Here is a 25076-nt window from a genome sequence, read left to right on the forward strand (position 1 = left end):
TAATGCTACCCTTGTCTGTGTGTTATGTTCTGATTGGTTCCTAGGTTGCATGTGTCATGTCCTGATTGGTTCCTTGGTTTTCGCATGCGTCTTGTTCTCATTAGTTGGTTTTGTCACATGTTCCTCTTGTCTTCTTTAAAAACTGGTCAACAGAAAAAATATTTCTTTGCATAATTTTCTTGAAATTTTTAACCCCCTCTTCTTACTGTAATACATAAATACTAAAGTTATGTAATAATATTAATATTTATATTCCATATTATATTTATAATTAATATTTCATATATAATACATTAAAATGTTATTATATTTGCATACATATCCATCTAGCATCTATAAAAACAACTATAATTTTTTTTAATGTAAAATTATTAAATGTAATTTTTGCTGTTTTCTTTTTGTAACCATAATAAAAGTCTGGTATAAGAAATCATTTTAAGATTTTTTGCATTAGTTAATAAATGAGCACTTTTAAAAAACCCTAATTCTTGCAACATACAGTAAAGGTAATGAGAATTGGTGTGGGAAAAATGTAATTCAGTGTAATTTAAATACTATCCTAAGGGCTCTAAAAAGTCTACATTTTTCATGCAAAATATTATTTCCTATTTTTTATTTAGATGTATGGAGTAAAATTACTTGTTTTCCAGGTTTTGTGAAATTCACCTGTGATCTCATACTTAAAATTAGGCTGGAAAAAGTTGCCTTGTTTTTAAACATCGTACTTCTTCATCGATTTGCATGACCCACAATACATACCCAAAGCCCGTGAGTCACGCCAGGTGTATTTCCCATTGACCCCATCTGTAAGAGCTATATCTAGGGCGGTCCGTGTCATTTTCTAGCATTCTAGTTGGCTTTTTATCATTCAGCGTACAGCACAATCTAGCCTGAAACGAGATGAAATGTCCAATCTTTAGGTCAACCCATCACTCTCAGCGAGACGTGGCTTGAGTTCCACAGAGGGTTATATGCTTCGCTTCAGTCTGCTTTTTCCTTGAGTTTTAATTGCATAATTGAAGTCATTATCTTTGAGGGGAAGTAGTCTTTCTGGATTAATTCCCGGGATAAATCAAAGTCTAATTGATAGGAGACAGATACAGACTGCAGGTTCCTGCCCACTTCTCATGCACAAGACCATAATTACATTCCCTTCATTCCCTCCCACAAATAACATCAGTTGTGTGCGCTCAGTACGGTATATGACAGTAATCCACTGTAATTTTAATTTTAATTTTAATTTTAATTTTAATTTTAATTTTAATTTTAATTTTAATTTTAATTTTAATTTTAATTTTAATTTTAATTTTAATTGTATCTTTATCCACTCGTTTCCATATAACAAAAATACTAAAATCATATGTTTTCATACAAATCAATTTGGACAAACTCATACAAAATTGCCAACTCTTGTCCTCATGTCATCCTTTTTTTAATTTTAATTTTTTATATTTTATATATTTTTATATTTTATTATAATTTTTTTTTACACTCACTAAGATTTTTGTTCACTCATCCACTATGGAATCTTTTATTTAATTTTATTTAATTTTATTTTAGTTTAGTTTAGTTTAGTTTTTTTTCATGCATAACTTATTTGATGGTATTATAAGTCATTTATCAAAACTTGGTCCATTTTAGCTGACTTCATTTTATTTATTTATTTTATTTTTTTAAATAAAATATTTTTTTTGTTTTGTTTTTTTGAACGATGCAAATTGGACAGATTTATTTAAAAAAAAATCCCAACTCTCATCCTCATGCTGTTGATGACCAACTGTGGAATTATTTTATTTTATTTTATTTTTCAAATATTTTATTTTTCATATATATATATATTTTTTCCTATTTCTAACTCTCATCCATATGTCAATAATTATAGTCATTCCCTCCCACAATTTAAATCATATTTTATTTCACTTTGGTTTAGTTTGTCCTGGCCATAAAAAAATGACATTGTCAAACAAATCAAATACAAATCATAGTCTGAATTAATGTGAAATCGCCAGCTAAAAACAAATTCCAACATTTCAAAAGTCCTGTATTTGTGGACAGAAAGAATCTGCAGAATTTATTTTTAGCTCTGCACTGATTTTGGCAAACTCTGTGATAGATGTGCATTCCAATTCTGTGGATGTTTCAGCAGGAAACAGATTTCATGTGGGATTTCCACCAGAGCTCTCCAATTTCATTCCCAAATTCTCAGATGTGGCAAGTTTGAAAACTACAACTGCAAAGGAAGTTTGGGAGAAGATTAATGACTTAAATGTCTGCTTGTTCCTCACACAGTGCTGTCATGTGACCTCAGAAGACTAGGATTACAGCACACCAGTCATATGCACTACTTTTATCTTGTGTTTACAAAAGAAACAATAAATACAGATTTTTCACAAAATAGAGGATTGTAAATGATAACGAATTTTTGATTTTTATAGATGAACTGGTCTGACTGATGGATCGCTAAAACTAAATCATGCATTTTTATACAAATCAAATTAGACAAATTTGAATGAATTTGCCAACTCTCATCAACATAATTATACTCATTCCCTCCCTATTTTTTTATTTTATTTTATTTATCAACCTTTTTTCATATAATCAATGTCCTTAATTTTAATTCAATTTTTTTTTATTGCTGGTGGTCATCAACTGTAGAATTTTAATTTAATTTAATTTAATTTAATTTAATTTAATTTAATTTAATTTAATTTAATTTAATTTAATTTAATTTAATAATTTAATTTATTTTTATTTATGAATGTGTTTAATTTGTCTTTTAGTTTGCTAAAATCAATCATACATCTTCATAAAAATCATATTGGACAGATTTATTTTTATTTTATTTTATTTTATTTATTTTTTAATTTAATTTTATTATTTATTTTTATTTATGAATGTGTTTAATTTGCCTTTTAGTTTGCTAAAATCAATCATACATCTTTATACAAATCAAATTGGACAGATTTATTTTAATTTAATTTAATTTAATTTAATTTTGTTTTGTTTTGTTTAATTAAATTAAATTAAATTAAATTAAATTAATGTATTTTATTTTTATTTATGAATGTGTTTAATTTGTCTTTTAGTTTGCTAAAATCAATCATACATCTTCATAAAAAAATCATATTGGACAGATTTATTTTTATTTAATTTTATTTTATTTATTTTTTTAATTTAATTTTATTTAATTTTATTATTTATTTTTATTTATGAATGTGTTTAATTTGCCTTTTAGTTTGCTAAAATCAATCATACATCTTTATACATATCAAATTGGACAGATTTATTTTAATTTAATTTAATTTTGTTTTGTTTTGTTTAATTAAATTTAAATTAAATTAAATTAATGTATTTTATTTTTATTTATGAATGTGTTTAATTTGTCTTTTAGTTTGCTAAAATCAATCATACATCTTCATAAAAAATCATATTGGACAGATTTATTTTTATTTTATTTTATTGTATTATTTTTATTTAATTTAATTTAATTTTATTTTATTATTTATTTTTATTTATGAATGTGTTTAATTTGCCTTTTAGTTTGCTAAAATCAATCATACATCTTTATACAAATCAAATTGGAGAGATTTTATTTTATTTTATTTATTTTATTTTATTTTATTTCATGAACGTGTTAAATTTGCCTTTTAGTTTGCTAAAATCATACATCTTCATAAAAAATCTAAATGGACAGATTTATACAAAACTCCCAACTCTCATCCTCATGCTGGGTCCGTGTATCATCTGATCATTCAGTTATTCCACTTAATCTGGCAAACGAAAAATAGGCAAAACAGGTTGATATTTCATTTTTGGGTTTTTCTGAATGAGCCAAAAGATGACAGCTGATTTCTTTTTTCCGTTTTTCAGCTCGAAACCAAAAATACAATAAAAGGGAAAACCAAAATCAAATAATACGGCTAAATTACGTTTTTCTTTATTTTCAGTTTTTGCTGTGTTTTACCGCTTTGCGCATGCGCAATGAATAGCGGCGTACTGATTCGGAGTTTCCAAAAAGCTCATTTGATACTTTGCTCACCTTCTCCATAAAATGTATTCGTTGTTTTAAATTAATCATTACTATTAATAGGCCTAACCTAGGATGTTTTTATTAAATTGTGAGGACATAATACAGCTTCCGTCGTATTAAAAACATTTCATGACCTGACACCCATTATTTTTTTCTTACCTAAAAAGACGGGTATATAATGCGCGTTGTCAACAAATTACACTAACCAGTCTCTCCAGGATTTCACGATTTTTTTATTTTTTTATTTATTAATAATTAGGATATCACATTATCATCCCCCTGGCAAATCGCACCCATAAATCGCACCCATCCCCCCGGCAAATCGCACCTATATATACAATATTTATTTATTGCTATTTTCCATCAAGTCAAAAAAGAGTATGATTTTAATGTTTCTGAATAAATTATATTTTGTACATACATTTTGACCGCTCCCAGCACGATTAGACGCGCAAAAAAAAGTGCGGCTGGCATGACGTGTATTTTCTACATATCTTTACATTGTGTACCACAAATGATGACAGGCTTTTACGCCGCTATTCATTGCGCATGCGCAAAGCTAAAAATAAAGAAAAACGTAATTTAGCCGTATTATTTCCTTTTGGTTTTCCTGTTTATTGGATTTTGGTTTCGAGCTGAAAAACGGAAAAAACAAATCAGCTGTCATGATTTGGCTCATACAGAAAAACCCAAAAATGAAACATCAACCTGTTTTGCCTATTTTTCGTTTGCCAGATTAAGTGGAATAACTGAATGATCAGATGATACACAGACCATGCTGGTGTCACAACTGTGCGGGAGGTGGACTGGTGGAATTACAAAGAGATGCCGGGAACCAAAAGTACAAAACAAAACACTTATTTATTAAAGAACTAAAAGAGAAATCAAACAAACAGAGAACACACGAAGCAACTTCATTGACGGACAAACAGGGAGTGCAACACAGAACCTTAAATACACAGAAAACAAGGTGTGGTCATTAACAAGATAACAAGATAACGAGGGGGAAATACAAATATGGGCAAGACAGAACCAACTAAACACAAACCAAAAGGGGGAGCAAATGGGACAAACCAAAAGTACTGGAAACAGAGGGGGAAAACACTAGGGAAACAGAACAGGACAGGACAAAATACTGACAGCTGGTGGTAATCAACTGTACAATTATTTTGTTTTGTTTTGTTTTGTAAATTAAATTAAATTAAATTAAAATTAAATTAAATTAAATATTTAATTTATTTTTATTTATGAATGTGTTTAATTTGTCTTTTAATTTGCTAAAATCAATCACACATCTTCATAAATATCATATTGGACAGATTTATTTTTATTTTATTTTAATATTTTTTTATTTTTTTAATTTAATTTAATTGTATTATTTATTTTTATTAATGAATGTGTTTAATTTGCCTTTTAGTTTGCTAAAAATCAATCATGCATCTTTATACAAATCAAATTGGACAGATTTTTATTTTATTTTATTTTTATTTTTTTATTTTTTATTTTTTTTTTATTTTTTTATCCACCCTTTTTATAAAACAAATGTGCTTAATTTGGCTATTAGTTTGGTAAAATCATACATCTTCATACAGATTTATGCAAAATTCCCAACTCTCATCCTCATGCTGGTGGTCATCAACTGTAGAATTATTTTATTTTATTTTTTTATTTTATTTTATTTTATTTTATTTTATTTTATTTTATTTTATTTTATTTTATTTTATTTTATTTTATTTTATTTTATAGGTGAACTGTTTAGACCGATGGATCGCTAAAACATTTAAATAGCCCAACTTATTTCTCAAGCCCCCTGTTCACTACAGCCCTGCCAGCAGCACTAATGTCTCTAACCGCTAACGTTTCACTCCCAGCCCATGGATGTTTTCCATGGAGATGGACAACCCTCGAAATCTCTGACCTTTGACCTAAAATGTTAGAATGCCTTCAAGAACATTGATTGGAGCTGGACTGATGTCTCGCAATCTTATCTGGTCCTGATTGAATGTCGAGGGTTGACCGTTACCAATACTGCTGTGTTGCTGTGTCTTTGTGGTAGCTGTTGTATTTCGTCTTTCAGTCACCTGTTACTTCCCCTCTGTAGTTTGACTCTCAGTATGTACTCTACACGGTATCAGAAGTTTGCAAAATACCTTCATATTTGAGATCTGCTTCTGAAAAGCATCTTCATTTTTTACTTGTCTTTTGTTATTTTTTTCATAATTGCTTTTTAATAATTTGTTTTACATCTTATTTATTAAAGTCACCTTGTATTTACTGAAATTTAAGCGTATAAAATCTATTAGTAGAAGCATATCTGTGTCTATCATAATGCTGTACATAAAGGTGTTCACACTGACAACAATTAAATGATTTTTTAATTATAAAATTATTTAGCATTAGTTCATTAAAAAGTTGACTGAACTAAATGAATTTAATTGTTTAGAATTTAACTTGTTTAATTCAGTCACATTTTATTAGCTTTTTATATTTCTGTTAATTTTTTTTTTTTTTTTTCAGTTTAATTTTTTTTTAGATATTTTGGTAATTCAGCTTAAACTTATTTTAATTTTAGAAAAGTTTGAAAGGTTAAAATTTTGTGTTTTTGTGTTTTATTTTATTTCAGCTTTTAAATGTATTCTCAATTATTTAAAAATGATTATTCTTCTTATTATTTCCATTTATTCTTAGCATTATTTAATAGAAAATGATTGAATTAATATCATTCATTCTTATTTAATTAGTTTTGTTATATTTATGTTTAAAAAAAAATAAGGTTGCAAAATGTATATTTTTATGTAGGTATTTATAATATTTTATTTTATTCTATTTCAGCTTTTACATTTATTTTAAAATAATAATAGTAATTATTATTCTAATTAATTAATTCATATTTAATTAGCTGTTTATATTTAGCATTAATTTATTTTTATTTTCCTTTTTAGCTTTAGTTATTTTAGTCATTCTTAAACTTATTTAATTATTTTCAGTTCATTTCTGTTTTTAATTTAAGAAAATGTTGTAAAATTATTTTTTTGAGTATTTTTTTATTTTATCTAGTATTTATATTTTATTTTTTACAGCTTTTAAACTTATTTTTAAATTGTTTTAAAATTATTATTATTATTTTAATTAATTAATTCCTTTTTATATTTATGTTTAGCTTTAATTCATTTTTATTTCCATTCAAGTTTTACTAAGTTTAGTAATTCAGCCTAAACTTATTTCAGTTAGTTTCTACATTTTTAATTTTAGAAAAAGGCTGTAAAATGTTTTTTTTTCATGTAGTATTTATATTTTATTTTATTTCGTTTTTTAAATTTATTTTTAAATTATTATTATTAGAATTAAGTAATTCCTTTTTAATTAGCTTTTTAATATTTATGTTTAGCTCCAATAAATTTTTATTTCTATTAAGATTTTAGTTATTTTAGTAATTTAGCCCAAACTTATTTTATTTCAGATAGTTTCTACATTTTTAATTTTAGAAAAGGTTGTCAAATATTTAGCTACTTTTTATATTTTATTTTATTTAATCTTTTAAATGTATTTTTAAGGGATTATTTATTTTTAAGGGATTATTATTCTTATTATTTTAATTTCTTCTGAGCATTAATTCATAAAAAATACTTAATTAAATTGCTTGATTAGGATTCATTTTAATTCGTTCATATTTAATTAACTTTTTTTATATTTATATTTAGCGTTTATGCATTTTTATTTTCATTTTAGTTTTAGTAATTGTATTAATTCAGTTTAAACTTATTTTATTTCAGTCAGTTTAAAAAAAATTTTTTTAGAAATGGTTGTACAATTTAAATGTTTTATCTAGTATTTATATTTTATTATTATTGTTATTTAAATAATTTTATTATTATTGTTGTTGTATTTATTATTATTTAATTAATATTTAATTAGCATATATATGTTTAGCTTTAATTTATTTATACATCCATTTAGTTTAAGTAATTTTAATAATTCAGCTTAAACTTATTTTATTTTAGTTGGTTTCTGCATTTTTAATTCTAGAAAAAGTTGTAAATTTAAAGATTTTCATCTAATATTTATATTTTATTTTAAATAATTTCAGTTTAATTTTAATTATTTAAATATTATTATTATTATTATTTTATCTAATTCATATTTAATTAGCATTTTTATTTTATGTTTAGCATTGACTCATTTTTATTTAGTAATTCAGCCTAGACTTATTATATTTTAGTTAGTTTCTACATTTTATTTAGGATTTAAATTTAACATTTTTAATCTAGTATTTTTATTTTATTTCAGCTTTTATTCAATTAATAACAATGATATTTAATAGTTTTTAATTTATTAAACAATAACAACTCTAGTGGAAATGCTGGCACCATTATTTCAGTTAAAAAAAAGGCCCGTCTTTGTCAGTGTGAACACCTTCAATAAAGAGATATTTAAAGACTAGAGAATAAAAGGTGGAGAGATTAAGACACGACTTGGAGCAGACAGCAACCTTGCCATCTGCTTTAACAAATGTCAAGCCCCCTCTGTTTCTGTTCACCCCCTGAGCTTGATGCATAAATGTTGCATTCTGGGTCATCTGTGTCTTAAATGGCTGTCGTCGATCTGTTGCCGTCTATGCTAGTCAAGACACCTGTGTTTGAAGTGTTAACCTTTGGTCTGTCTCTGTGTAAGCGGTTCTTCTGTCACTGTCACTGTACTATCCAGATTTAGTCAACGTTAGTCCCTGTCAGACATGAAGGGAAAGCAAGAATTATAAATACGTGATAGGAAATACAATATGACCTGGAGGCATGTTGTACTAATAGATGTCAAAATATATATGCGAGGAAATATTTTTTTTAAAATTTGGGTCTGTAAGATTTTTCAATATTTTGGAAATAAGTCTCTTATGAAGGCTGCATTTATTTGATCAGAATACTGTAATATTGTGATATATTATTGCAATTTATTTAAAATAACTCTTTTCTATGTTAATATATTTTTGCTGAAAATTTAGCTTTGCATCACAGGAATAAATTGTATTTTAAAATATATTAACATAGAAAAGAGTTTAATTCAATTTCATTATATTTGTTTTAGTTTTAGTAATTTTAGTGCTTCATCTATTAATTAGCTTTCATTTTTATGTTCAGTTTTCGTGGTTATATAATAGTTATTTTATTTTGTTGTATTTTATTTTTAATTATTTATTTTTTATTAATTATATTTTATTTTATTTTTAAAAAAAAATCCATTTAGCTTTATTTCAGTTTTGAAATATTATTACAATTTAAAATAACTCTTTTCTATGTTAATATATTTTAAAATATAATTTATTCCTGTGATGCAAAGCTGAATTTTCAGCATCAATGTTTTTTTTGGAAAACTTGATTAATTTTATTTTTCAAGACTGTTTGATGAATAGAAAGTACAAAGAGCAACATTTATTTAAAATACAAATCTTTTATAACATTTTAAATGTATTTATTGGGTACATTTACTGTAATTCAGCTTTGCATCACAGGAATAAATTCTATTTTAAAATAAATTAACAGAAAAGAGTTTAATTTCATTATATTTGTTTTTCCATTTAGCTTTATTTCAGTTTTAGTTTTAGTAATTTTAGTGCTTCATCTATTAATTAGCTTTCATTTTTATGTTCAGTTTTAATTTTAATTTCATGTCATTTTTCGTAGTTATATGTTATTTTATTATTTTATTTTTTTATTAATTTTATTTTTTTCCATTTAATTTTATTTCAGTTTTGAAATATTATTGCAATTTAAAACAACTCTTTTCTATGTTAATATATTTTAAAATAAATATAATTTATAAAATTGGGGTCTGTAGGATTTTTCAATATTTTGGAAATAAGTCTCTTATGAAGGCTGCATTTTTTTGATCAGAATACTGTAATATTGTGATATATTATTGCAATTTAAAATAACTCTTTTCTATGTTAATATATTTTAGCTGAAAATTTAGCTTTGCATCACAGGAATAAATTGTATTTTAAAATATATTAACATAGAAAAGAGTTTAATTCAATTTCATTATATTTGTTTTTCCATTTAGTTTTTTTCAGTTTTAGTTTTAGTAATTTTAGTGCTTCATCTATTAATTAGCTTTCATTTTTATGTTCATTTTTAATTTTAATTTCATTTCATTTCGTAGTTATATAATAGTTATTTTATTTAGTTGTATTTTATTTTTAATTATTTATTTTTTATTAATTAATTAATTATATTTTATTTTATTTTAAATTTTTTATTAATCGATTTTTTTCCATTTAGCTTTATTTCAGTTTTGAAATATTATTACAATTTAAAATAACTCTTTTCTATGTTAATATATTTTAAAATATAATTTATTCCTGTGATGCAAAACTGAATTTTCAGCATCAATGTTGAAAACAGTTGTGCTGCTTCGTATTTTTTTTGGAAAACTTGATTCATTTTATTTTTCAAGACTCTTTGATGAATAGAAAGTACAAAGAGCAACATTTATTTAAAATAAAAATCTTTTATAACATTTTAAATGTATTTATTATGTACATTTACTGTAATTCAGCTTTGCATCACAGGAATAAATTCTATTTTAAAATAAATGAACAGAAAAGAGTTTAATTTAATTTAATTATATTTGTTTTTCCATTTAGCTTTATTTCAGTTTTAGTTTTAGTCATTTTAGTGCTTCATCTATTAATTAGCTTTCATTTTTATGTTCAGTTTTCATTTTAATTTCATTTAATTTCATTTAATTTCGTAGTTATATGTTATTTTATTTTATTTTTTTATTTTTTTTTATTAATTTTATATTTTTCCATTTAGCTTTATTTCAGTTTTGAAATATTATTGCAATTTAAAATAACTCTTTTCTATGTTAATATATTTTAAAATATAATTTATTTCTGTGATGCAAAGCTGAATTTTCAGCATCAATGTTGAAAACAGTTGTGCTGTTTCGTATTTTTGTGGAAAACTTGATTAATTAAATTTTTCAAGACTCTTTAATGGATAGAAAGTTTTATAACATTTTAAATGTATTTGCTGTCATTTTTGATCAACTTAAAGCATCCTGACCCCAAATTATTGAAGTAGGGCTGCACAATTTGGTAAATATATAATCATATTGGGGCTATTTTGATAAATACTGAGATTCGAAAGCCAGAAAATGGTATAAAATCTCACAGCAGCTCTCATGTTGAACTGCGTGTGCAAACTGCAAAGTAGCACATGAAGGCTGTAAATGAAGTTGTGTATTAACCATGCTCCGCTGATGATAGAACAAATTACTCTTCATGCTGATGTTCTCATCTTTTCTCTTACAACTGACCCAAAAGTGCATTGAATGAAGTCCTACTAAGCTCTCTTAGCATTCATCCAGCCTGCTGGGAACAAAAAACAAAAACAAACTTGATCCAGCCTGGTTAGTTTGGTCTGTTAACAGTCAGTCTAGCAGGCCAAATAGCTGTCCACTTATATTAGTATTATTTGTAAATGATTATAGTATTTATTCATATTTTGAATTAACTTTTATTATTTTTTTATTTTTATTTTTTTCCGTTTAGCTTTAGTTTTAGTTTTACTAATTTTAGTTAGCTTTTATTTTATAATTAATTAGCTTTTATTTCTATATGTTCAGTTTTTATTTCAATTTGAATAATTTTTCTTTTCTTTTTCCATTTAGCTTTATTTCAGTTTTAGTTTTATTTTCTTTTTCCATTTAGCTTGATTTCAGTTTTAGTTATTTAATTTTATTTAATTTTTCCATTTAGCTTTATTTCAGCTTTAGTTTTAGAAATTTTAGTACTTCATCTTTTATTTAGCTTTCGTTTTTATATGTTCAGTTTTAATTTGAGTAATTTTATGTGCCTGCCATTATTTTATTTTATTTTCCATTTAGCTTTATTTTTAGTAATTTTTGTCTTTTATCTATTAATTAGCTTTCATTTTTATGTTCAATTTTTATTTTAATTTGACTAATTGTATGTGCTATTTTTATTTTATTATACTATATTTTATTTTAGCTTTAGTTATTTTAGTAATTCATCTATTAAGTAGCTTTCATGTGCTGTTTTCATGTTAATTCAGTTTTCATTTTTAATTTAATTTAATTTAATTTTATCCTGGACACATTTTTTTTACAAGAAAAATTACATTTTCATAAAAATCAAATACAAATCAAAGTCTGAATTCAAATAAATTCATCTCATGAGATTGTTATAGTAAAAATAAGTCTACATGACTAATGTATTTTATTTTATTAATATGTTCATTATATTTAGCTTTATTTCCATTTTAATTTTAGTTATTTTAGTACTTGATCTTAAGCTTAAAAAAGCTTGAATGAAAATTAAGCTAGAATTTTTATATACTTTTTTTTTATTTCAGCTTTATTTTAATTTAGAATTTATTTTATTTTAAATTACTTTTTAAAAGTTTTAGTGGTTAAAAGTTTTTTTCTATAGGGCATAAAATAATAAATAATAAAAATTGCAGTAGGACACAATTATAAATGTTTTATTCTTGCTTATGAATATTAATTACATAGAAATTACATTAAAATTCAATGGACCCAGTAGTCCTACTTGATTCACTAACAGTGAGATGATGGTAAAAAGGTGTTTGCTATAGTAGGATTGAGAGAGGCTATTACTATATCCTAAATTTTATTTTATTTATTTTTGATTTTATTTTAGCTTTATTTCAGTTTCAGTTTTAGTAATTTTAGAACTTCATCTATTAATTAGCTTTAATTTTTGTATGTTTTCATTTTAATTTGAGTAATTTTATGGGCCTGTCATTTTTTTTTTATTTATTATTATTTTATTTTAAACAAATATTCAAATGTTTCTTTGGGATTTTGTATTTGAGACCTTCATCCTTTATATTTTATTTTATTTTATTTCAGATAAAGCACATCTCTTCAGGATTTTGTATTTGAGACCTTTAGCATTTAGTGCTATTTTATTTTATTTTATTTTATTTTATTTTATTTTATTTTATTTTAAGCATGTTTCTTCAGGATTTTGTATTTGAGACCTTAAGCATTTAGTGCTATTTTATTTTATTTTATTTTATTTTATTTTATTTTATTTTATTTTATTTTATTTTATTTTATTTTATTTTATTTTATTTTATTTTATTTTATTTTATTTTAAGCATGTTTCTTCAGGATTTTGTGTTTGAGACCTTTAGCATTTAGTGCTATTTTTTTTTTTTTTTTTTTTTTTTTTAAGCATGTTTCTTCAGGATTTTGTATTTGAGACCTTTAGCATTTAGTGCTATTTTATTTTATTTTATTTTATTTTATTTTATTTTATTTTATTTTATTTTATTTTATTTTATTTTATTTTATTTTATTTTAAGCATGTTTCTTCAGGATTTTGTATTTGAGACCTTAAGCATTTAGTGCTATTTTATTTTATTTTATTTTATTTTATTTTATTTTATTTTAAGCATGTTTCTTCAGGATTTTGTATTTGAGACCTTTAGCATTTAGTGCTATTTTTTTTTTTTTTTTAAGCATGTTTCTTCAGGATTTTGTATTTGAGACCTTTAGCATTTAGTGCTATTTTATTTTATTTTATTTTATTTTAAGCATGTTTCTTCAGGATTTTGTATTTGAGACCTTTAGCATTTAGTGCTATTTTATTTTATTTTATTTTATTTTATTTTATTTTAGTTTAGTTTAAGCATGTTTCTTCAGGATTTTTTATTTGAGACCTTTAGCATTTAGTGCTATTTTATTTTATTTTATTTTATTTTATTTTATTTTATTATTTTATTTTATTTTATTTTATTTTATTTTATTTTATTTTATTTTATTTTATTTTATTTTATTTTATTTTATTTTAAGCATGTTTCTTCAGGATTTTGTATTTGAGACCTTTAGCATTTAGTGCTATTTTATTTTATTTTATTTTATTTTAAGCATGTTTCTTCAGGATTTTGTATTTGAGACCTTTAGCATTTAGTGCTATTTTATTTTATTTTATTTTATTTTATTTTATTTTATTTTATTTTATTTTATTTTATTTTATTTTATTTTATTTTAAGCATGTTTCTTCAGGATTTTGTATTTGAGACCTTTAGCATTTAGTGCTATTTTATTTTATTTTATTTTATTTTAAGCATGTTTCTTCAGGATTATGTATTTGAGACCATTATGCTTCTTATTTTAACTTTATTTAAATTTTGAATTTTTTTATTATTTTAGTTTAGGTAACGACCTTAACTTTTTAAGCTTTTTTTTTTCTGTAGGGCTTGAATTTTTTATTTAATAAAATAATAAATAATAAAAATTGCGGTAGGACATAATTATATAGTTACATATAGTTACAATTCAGTGGACCCAGTAGTCCTACTTAAATTCACTGACATTGAGATAATGGTAGAAAAGCATTTACTATAGTAGGATTGCCAGTCTTAAAAGTTTTACGTGGCCATTTTAGTGGTTATAAACGGGTAAAGATGCCCATAACTACATTCTGAATTTGCAGCCTAATCACTCGAGACCAAATCATGCAGCCCTATATAGAAGAAATAACAGCTTCAATGTAGTATACGTCATTTTGATTTCTTTCAGACCAACAAAAATTGATCTTTTAATCAAGTTCTCGCTGTGCCATTTATTCGGCTCCTAGCAGGGACGGTGTTATACATCAATATCACTTTCCTTTGGTGTGTGACATAGCAAACAAATAGGATGCAGCAATTCCAACAACATCTGCCTTCCTGTTACTGTCCGCCCACGTTCCCAGTAAATCAGACCCACCTGCTTGCTCTCCCAGCACCCGAACCTCGGTCCCCGCACGCTTTACGGGCCCGTCACACCTGCTTGGTTTACAGCTGGGGCTCGAGCTGCTCCTGTCGCTCTGCCTGAAGGCTTCTGAACAGTCTATGCCTGAATCGTTCGTTCTCCTGTCGTTTGTTCTTGCATATCTCCTGATCTCTCTCTTCCCTCTTTCAGCGGATCGCTGGAGAAGGGGGAGGTGGGTGGGGGGGCAGTGGGGGGTCCCAGTCGCAGTGACAGCTGCATAGGCGCAGGGACCAGCAAGTCCGGGAGGTGGCAAACTGTCCAGAGCCACCTGCACTCCGGCAGCTTGAGACCCAGCAAGTGAGTGTCAGAGGCTGACTTCCTTTCTTTCTGAGATGTTTGGGGCAAGAAAGCATGTTGGTTGTGCACAAAGTGGTGTAATTTTTGGGTGAACTACTCTCTAGAGTCATTTTGAAGGTGCTCTTTTCTATACTGTGACTGTCAAGAACAGAAGATTAGCATAAAAGTAGTCGTTTTAAGATTAGTTGACATTTAGCCAGATCTGACTAAGTTCAATCATTGGCCTCCACATGTTCTGTACAGTACCGTTTAAAAGTTTGGAGCTGGTAAGATTTTTTTATTTTTTATGTTTTTTGAAAGAAGTCTTTTATACTCACTAAAGCCCTATTTGGACGGGACTAGTTTTCCAAACTACGTTTGAGTTTGGATTCTTATCACCTGACGTCACCTGAAAGGTTTCTACACAATCCCAAACAAGGAATAAGGAATATCTAGCGAAATGGTTGGTCATTTTCTAAAAACAATAAAGATGTATATACTTTTTAACCACAAATGCACTACCTAGACCACACATTACGTAGTGACATAGGTGGAAGTACCGACCCAGTGTTTACAAAGCGAACGTGTGTCAGATGTCGGATTTTGAAGTTGGAGTAGAAAAGTTTTTTTTTCTCCTTTATTCTACCTTTTTGATCTTAAGTACACAGGCAAAGAATTCATTTTTATATTTTTTAGAAAATGACTGAACATTTCACTAGATAAGACTCTTATGCCCAGACTTTTAAATGGTAGTGTACAGTCAAAAGTCAAACGTTTACATCCCCCTTTTAGAATCTGCAAAATGTTGATTATTTTAGCAAAATAAGAGGGATCATACAAAAAGCATGTTATTGTTTATTTAGTACTAACCTGAATAAGATATTTCACATAACAGACATTTACATATAGTCCAAAAGAGAAAATAATAAAAAAATAAAAAGTTTACATACACTTGATTCTTGATACTGTGTTGTTACCTGAATGATCCACAGCTGTGTTTTTGTGTTTAGTGATAGTTGTTCATGAGTCACTTGTTTGTCCTGAACGGTTAAACTGCCCGCTGTTCTTCAGAAAAATCCCTTTCCAACAATGACTGTATGATTTTGAGATCCATCTTTTCACACTGAGGACAACTGAGAGACTCATATGCAACTATTACAGAAGGTTCAAACGCTCACTAATGTTTTAGAAGGGAACACGATGCATTAAGGGGGGGTGAAAACTTTTTGAATTTGAAGATCAGGGTAAATTTAACTTATTTTGTCTTCTTGAAGGGCAGTACTAAATAAAAAAAAATATATGATATTTAGGAAAAATAAGATAAATGTACACATCTCCATTCCTTTCAAAAGTTTTCACCCCCTGGCTCTTAATGCATGTGTTTCCTTCTGGAGCATCAGTGAGCGTTTGAACCTCATGTAATAGTTGCATATGAGTCCCTCAGTTGTCCTCAGTGTGAAAAGATGGATCTCAAAGTCATAATGTCATTTCTGGAAAAGGTTCAAATACACAAAAATGCTGGAAAACCAAATATGTTTCTGAAGAACAGCAAGTAGTTTAACTGTTCAGGACAAACAAGGGGGAAAACACAGCTGTGAATCATCCAGGTAACAACACAGTATGTAAACTTTTGAATAGGGTAATTTTTATAAATCCAACTATTATTGTCTCTTGTGAACTATATGTAAACATCTTTTATGTGAAATACTTATTCAGGTCAGTACTAAATAAACAATAACATGCATTTTGTATGATCCCAAAATGTTATTTTGGTAAAATAACATTTTGCATTCTGAAACAATTCTGAAACTATATGTGTATGAGCAAATAATGATTCAATGCTCCTTTAAATATCAAGCAATAGTTAAAACAAGTAAATGTACATTGTTAAATTTAGTTTGGAATAGCAGGTAATTTCAGGTGAGTAGAAAGCAAATTTATAAAATAAAGCCAAGGTAATATCATTACAAAGGTCTTTTTTTTGTGTGTCAGACACCATTAAAATGTTTGACACACAGTTTTGAAATAATGGACCAGTCAGATGAGTTTGGGGTTGTGATAATTGAATTTCTTGATGTGTGTTTTCAATGGTTTAGGTCAATGCACCTATAAACGTGCCTTAGGTTTAATTGAATTACACTCTCTCTATCCGTTTTTTAAGCTGTGAACGGCCCTTGAGTGATGACATTTCTGTCAATCTCAGCTTTCAAATATTAGAAAAAGTGTGATTTGTGACTACACACACAAAAATGAAATAAACCATATTAGATTGTTCTCAATCTCAGTGCAAGCTGACTGGAGGATAAATGGAGGCTTTTAATGGACATGATAGGGCTGGGTGCTAAATCTAAGAAAATTATATGTTTTATGAATTTTTTTTAGCCCTGGGACAATAGTGCTTCACAAAAAAAAAAAAGAAGAAGATATTTGCTTCAAGATGGTTATTTATATCTTTCGCTTGTGTGCAAGTAGAAAGTACCAGTTTTCCAAACATTGTTTGCAACTATTGTAATCATTTTTATATGAACCAGAAGTCCTACAACATAAATTAAGCCATGTTGCAGATGTTTGCAAAGTACTGAACAATAAATGTATGTATTTATTTACTCCTAAATGACATAAAGTGGTCTTTAAGTAACTCGAAGTGCAGATTAAATGCACAATATTATATTCGCAATGTTGCTTAATTGGATCAGGCACATAATCATCTGGAATATAATAAGTATATGAAATATTATCTAGGCATAATGTGACATCAAGTGTGATAAAACGCCGTCTTATATCACCAAGCATCATAAAGACACCTAAAATGCAGAACTTTTAGTTTCACTGATAAATGGCATTTAAAACCATTTGTTTATTTGTTCTGTTTAGTCGCGTCACTTGTAGTCCTCCAGTGGTCTTTACTTTCTCTTATTTCATGTTTTCCCTTTCCACTCCCATCTTCGACCTATAATTGGTTTCTATTTTTGGGTAGGTAAGAGTTGTGACCCTTCCCCTCATATCATTCTACTCTTCCTCTTGCTGTCTTATACACACATTCTCCATCAGGGGTTCTATCACCCGACGTCTTGAAGCTCTGTAATAACAAGCAGCTACAGGTTTCTGCTAAAACTCAAGGATTTGCTGGAGGACTCTGAGAATCGCCAATGCTTCTTCTTCAATCCGTGTTTGGATAAGTGCAGATCAGAATGTCAGTTTTTGTCAAGATTGCTTTAAGAGTTGGCCAGAAAATGATTTTCTTGACAACAGAAATTAAGTATTTCTTCACTAATCGAATACTTAGCTCAGTTAAAGATCACCGTTAAAAAAATAAATGAAAACCCTTTTTTTTTTCATCCTTGGAACACAATTTTTATTATTTTATATATTTTTTTATTTTATTTTATTTTATTTTATTATTTGAAGCATGTTTCTTCAACATTTTTGTATTTGAGACCTTTATCATTCATATGTCTTTACTTTATTTTATTTTACTATTTATTTCATTTTAAAGGAAGCACGTTTCTTCAGGATTTTGTATTTAAGACCTTTATCCTTCACATTTTATTTATTTATTTATTTAATTTTTTTAGTTTCTGCTAAAGCTCAAGGATTTGCTGGAGGACTCTGAGACCACTGTTAAAAAATAAATGAAAACCCTTTTTTTTCATCCTTGGAACACATTTTTTATTATTTAATATTATATTTAATTTATTTTATTTTATTTTATCATTTTAAGCATGTTTCTTCAACATTTTTGTATTCGAGACCTTTATCACTCATTTGCTTTTACTTTATTTTATTTTACTGTTTATTTTATTTCAAATGAAGCACGTTTCTTCAGGATTTTGTATTTGAGACCTTTATCCTTCACATTTTATTTTATTTTGTTTTATTTTATCTTTGTTTTTTCAGGATTTTGTATTTGAGACCTTTATCCTTCATATTTATTTTATTTTATTTTATTTTATTTATTTATTTTCATTATCATTATTATTTTTGTAATATCCTGACCACTCTTTTCCATACAATAAAAGTGAATCTTATTAACCCTAACCCTAATCGTGTTTCTTTAGGATTTTGTATTTAAGAACTTTAACACATTTTATTTTATTTTATTTTATTTTTTATGTTTAATGTCAAATTTCACACAGTATTCACGTCTGGTGAGGGCTAGAGGCTAGACGAATTCAACGAGAAAAGCCTTTCATTTTTTTTTCCCTCTAAAGACAGGAGAACTTCATTTGGAGAGCTGTATTTTTCTTTCATTCTTTGACGCTTTCGTTTGCTTCAGTGTTTTCTCGCTTTGATCATTGTTTCGAGTGAGTCTTCAACCCCCACACTCTTCTTTTTCTTCGTTGCTTTCTAAACCTATTTATAACACACAGAACTGAAGCAGATGTGATGAGAAAACGAGTAGATGGGGAATGTAAGATACTTAATGACAGCTCAAGCTGCATAATGGGTGTAAGTGCAGGATACTGCATTATATACATGCATATATACTGTATGTATATATATATATATGTGTATATATATATATATATAATGGTATTTATCTAACAGCCATGTGTGAAACAAGTGCCGTTGCAATGCCTAAGGCATTATAACGTGATTTAAAATAGGACATGTGCATGAAACGACTTTTCTTTGTTGAACCTGAACTAAATTTCTGTCAACCAAGATTTTAGCCTGAGGGTTAAGCTAAAGACACTTTCACATGACTCACTTCAAGGCTTCAGTGCACCTCTCAACCTTTGATGCCTTTGACACTCAAATATTGTTTTGCTGTCCATCTTAGAATATATGAGATAATTGATTTTTGAATATGCCTTTAATATTGCAGGACTTAATATTTTTTGCCATGCAAACTTGGTTTTCTATGATGCATTTGACATTTTTGTTGCAAATTCTGTTGATTTTGCAGTAAAATAATGTTTTATACACGACCAGTCAAAAGTTTTTGAACAGTAAGATTTGTAATGTTTTTTTAAAGAAGTCTGTATTTATTTGATCCAAAGTACAACAGAAACAGTAAAATTCTGAAATATTTTTACTATTTAAAATAGCTGCTTTCTATTTGATTTTATTTTAAAATGTAATTTATTCCTGTGATCGAAGCTACATTTTCAGCATCATTACTCCAGTCTTCAGTGTCACATGATCCTTCATTATTATTGTTATTTTTATTATCAATATTTGAAAACAGGATTTTTCAGGATTCTTTGATGAATAGAAAATCCAAAGATCAGCATTTATCCAAAATAAAAAGCTTTTGTAACATTATATACTATTCAAAAGCTTGGAGTCAGTAATTTTTAGGGGGAGAGAAATTGTAGAAATTAATAATTTTATTTAGCAAGGATGCTTTGAATTGATCAAAAGTGATGATACGGGCGTTAATAATGTTACAAAAAATTCTATTTCAGATGAATGCTGTTCTTCTGAACTTTCTAATCATCAAAGAAACCTTTTTTGAGCAGCAAATCAGAATTTTAGAATGATTTCTGAAGGTTCATGTGACTGGAGTAATGATGCTAAAAATTCAGCTTTGAAATCACAGGAATAAATTACATTTAAAATATATTCAAAGAGAAAACAGTCATTTTAAGTAGTAAAAATATTCCAAAATTTTACTGTCTTTGCTGTAGTTTGGATTAAATAAATGCAGGCTTGGTGAGCAGAAGAGACCTCTTTAAAAAGCATTTAAAATCATATTGTTCAAAAACTTTCAGTTGGATGATATTGTTAAAATTGTGTAATTTTGTAAATGTAGCATTAGAAACATTGGTAGAAACAATAATGGTTTGCATTCATGGCTCTTTTTTGTGAATTTATAGAACTTTAATTTCCAGTTTGTTTCTTTTTGTAATAGAAAAATGCAATGGAAACCCAACATATAATGAAAATGTTCTAGTAAATTTAAAAATCAAATTGCTAGAAATCAAAATTGACCATTGTTTTTGGCTGGGAAAATTAAAATCCCAACTACAGCATAAATAATTCTTGTTTTTGAGCCCTAGGTTGTGTTTGTGTGTTGGCACCATAATAATAATAATTTGCTGGTAATCATTGGCTGAGCTTCAAAATTTCAGACTATTATAGCAGAAATAGTTTGAACGTCAGATGTCACATTAAAACACTTGACTTGCAAACACAATGGCTTTATAATACATTGGGAAATTTGACATAAATCATGTGAAACGGCCTTTACTTAAGGTTACTCAACTCGATCACATGAGAAACTGTAACTATTTTATGAGATGGCAATTTTGTATGAATTTGTACGTAAATGTACAACATTTAGAAAAAAGTAAGCTGATCAAACCTTTAAGCCAACCCCTAAAGATCATAACCATCACTGGAATGTAAGCAGATCATATGAAAGCATGTATAAGAGATTGTACAAATTCATAGGAATCAGCCACCAATTCACCAAAGCATAAAATAGTTACGAATTGGCATGGGATTGTGTTGGATGGTGTAATAGTATGACAAAGAATGTTGATTCAGAAACACGTCCTACTTGGCTAAATCACGTCATGCGCTATAGTGAGAAATGCCTACTCACTAACTCTACTAATCATGCTAGCTATCCATCGTAACATTTAAAAGACAATCACAGAATCTAAAGTAGTAACTCCTTCATTTAACTCATCTACATATATTCATGTCCATTAACAAGCCGCCGTTCCTTTTGCAACCTTGACAAGTGTATAAAAAGCCTAGTAGCAGAGTTTGAGTTATTGCTGACATCCATCCCCTTCACAAATACTTTCACCAGGGACACCGTTCGAGAGTTACTGCACTGGGACCTCAATAGGGGTGTGTGGTGCTTAACCCTGGTGCAGTAAATCCTCCAGTAGAGCATTAACAGGACTTTGCACTAATCAGACATGATGCCGGGAGGGGCTGAATGGAAAAAAATGATAATTGAATTGAGGTGTTGGAAGATGTAGAGAGGTCTTTAGCACAAAAAAGTTGGGTTTACAAGACGTACACCTTTGTCTGGTCATGCCTCAAGAAACACAACTACCCCTTTTCCATTGAAATGGTGCCGGGGCTTGTCCTGGAGGAACTGTGAACATCATCAGAACCAGTTTGGTGCAAGGTCCTATCCTTCTTGGGTACTAAATTTGGTACATGATTAGAAATTGATCAAAATTTTCATTTGGCATATTGCAGTCGCTGCTATCCAAAGCAACTTGCATTGGATTCAGTGTATCAGCAGCTCATGCAATTCCTGGGTATCAAACCCATGGTCTTGGTGTTGGTGCCACTAAACAAGATCACAGTAACGTACTACATTTTTGCTTAGGCTTCAGCCTAAAAAAGATCCAGTACCAGCACCATCACCCTGTCAGTGGAATAAGGGGGGAATCTAGTATGTATCTTTTATATTTGGCTAATTCTGCTGGCTAACCTTACTTTCTTTTTCTTCCTTCATTCCCTCATCGTGCATTTGTCCTCCCCCCAATGGACGTCTTAAAATGTCTATTCCTTCACGTTCTCTCCCCTTCCCTCCCTCAACCCTGCGGTCTCGTTTGTTTCTCTTCCTTGTCCCAACACTCTTCCTCATTCTGTCGTCTTTTCATGTCTGGCTTCATCTCCCTCTTCGTCTTGGGTCTCTCTGGTCTTCATTAATCGTGTCTACCTTCTCTTCCCTTTATCTTGTGACTTCCCTGTTTCTCGTCCCACAACTCGGCCCCATTCGTACGATGCGGTGCCAGTTTTGGGGACCCCTCTCTTTCCACCACCTCCACCTTGGAGCATATCCCGTCCTCAGCAGCCCGCCCCAGGCCCCTGGTCAGGCAGCAAAGCCTCCAGCAGCCCCTTACCCACCAGCCCCCGCCAGGCCCCAACGACCCCCCAGCCACCTCCCAGAGTCTGGGCCAACTGCACACTGGGCCCGGGGGTGGGGGCCACCGGGGGGGCCCGCGGGGGGTGCGTGGTAGCCCGGCTGGGGCAGGGGCGTCCCGCTACAGGTCGGGTGGAGGGGCGCGATCGCGTTCCAATCCCGGAAGCTGGGACCACGTGATGGGACAGATCCGGACCAGAGGCATGGACGTCAAGTCGTTTCTGTGAGTATCATTTGCCAGTTTATACTGATTTTATGAATGTTCCTCTCAGAGGTGAAGTGAGTCATTTTAGCACCACTAGTGGCATCAAATGAAATTGTAATCATAATGAGAGTTTCCAAACAGTCAAAAACAGGGCACTTTTCTACTGCTTGGTACAACTTGGCTCAGTTTGCAGTTTAGTACCGCTTCAAAGTGGGTGGGATTATAGACTGATTGCTATTAATGTAACGCCACAAGTTGCGAGCGACAGTCGTTTAAAGAACAGGTCATATGGGTTTTTGAAAAATATATTTTTTGCAGTTTGTAATGTAGCTATTCTTCAATGCAAGCAGTCTACTAAGTTCAAAAAAGTGCATGATAAGTAAAGATAGTCTCTCAAAAGAAAGAGCTGACTTAGAGCCGCCTTAACGAGTTGTCATATTTTCAAATCTTCTGCCTATAACCGATATACGTCACTAGGTAACACATTAGTTTGAAGTTAGATTTATTTACTTTTCTGCTTAGCAATACTGAGATTGAATTATATCAGTTCACGAGTTCGCCCTTACATCTAATCTGCTTGAGCGAGTAATAAGCATATTTTGGCATGCTGTCCTGGAGAAGGGTTCCGGGCCCGGAATACAGGCCAGACCCAGAGAACTCCCCCTGCTAGTTTAGGATAGAAACAGATTAGAAGTGGGGAGTAGGGGTGGAGGAGGGAAGCCAAGAAACTGTCGCTGGATGGAGGTAAGACGGCTGGCAATATATAGATGATGCGCTAATTCAATGATTGGTTAAACGAGTTGCACCTGTGCCGAATGGATTGATTATCTGATCGTGCTCCTCCCGAACCTTGTTAATAAAACATCATGAAGTACATTGAAAGATAAAGTTGCACAAAAAAACATAAAATACAAATATACCCGAAAAATATAAAACTTTATATTTCAGAATATTCAGTAATACTATTCCAAAAATAATAAAAGATACACATTTTCACATATATAAAAAAATTTAATATGTTTGAAGTTATAACTACCTGGGCATCCTATTTGATAGTTAACTTTTAAGCTACATATTGATAAATTCATTTCAAAACTTAAGCTCAATTTGGGGTTTTACTACAGAAATAGATCTTTATTTTGTTTTAGAGCAAGGAAATATTTGATATCTACTACCTTCGTATCACTCTATGTGATTATGGTGATCTGTTGTATATGAACGCCCCAGGACATTATTTTAAAAAACTTGATTCTGTTTTTCATAGTGCTTTACGTTTTATTACTGGTTGTAGTTATCAAACACATCATTGTACTTAATATGAGGAGGTGGAGTTACCATCGTTGCATACCTGAAGAAGTTTCAATTGGTATTGTTTTATTTATAAGTCTATTTGTGGTCTAACTCCATCTTATCTGTCTTTGAGCTTCTCTAAATCAAAGGTATGCTACATATTACATTCAAATAATCTGTTCGAACAGAGCTAGGAAAAAAAGTTTTTGTATATGTATATATTCTGTTATTTGTGCTGCTTTCTTGGCCAGGTCACTCTTGTGAATTTTGTAGATCATGAAAAGGATGATCATTCTGGGCCATCTCTTGAAATAATTTGATGGTGGCTTGCTCTCTCCGACCTTGTAAATCAGGTAGATGTATTAATGTTAGTAAATTTCTCAGTGATTCACTGTGCTCTCTTTTGCACGCTTTCCAGCAAAGCTTCTTGCTTTTTTGTGCAACCAACTAACAGCACATTTGCATACTCCAGCCAGGGTCTGATCAAGGAGCAATACATACTGATAATAATACCAATCAGCAGAAGCTCCATGTTTTGCAAAAACTGTCAAAAAGTGAAGACATCAGTTCAGACAGAGTTCTTTTTTATTCGTCAATGTGATAATTTCCATTTAAATGATTGTCAAGATAAT

This window comes from Garra rufa, chromosome 3, assembly GCF_049309525.1.
Source record: "Garra rufa chromosome 3, GarRuf1.0, whole genome shotgun sequence".
In the NCBI taxonomy this organism is placed as follows: Eukaryota; Metazoa; Chordata; class Actinopteri; order Cypriniformes; family Cyprinidae; genus Garra; species Garra rufa.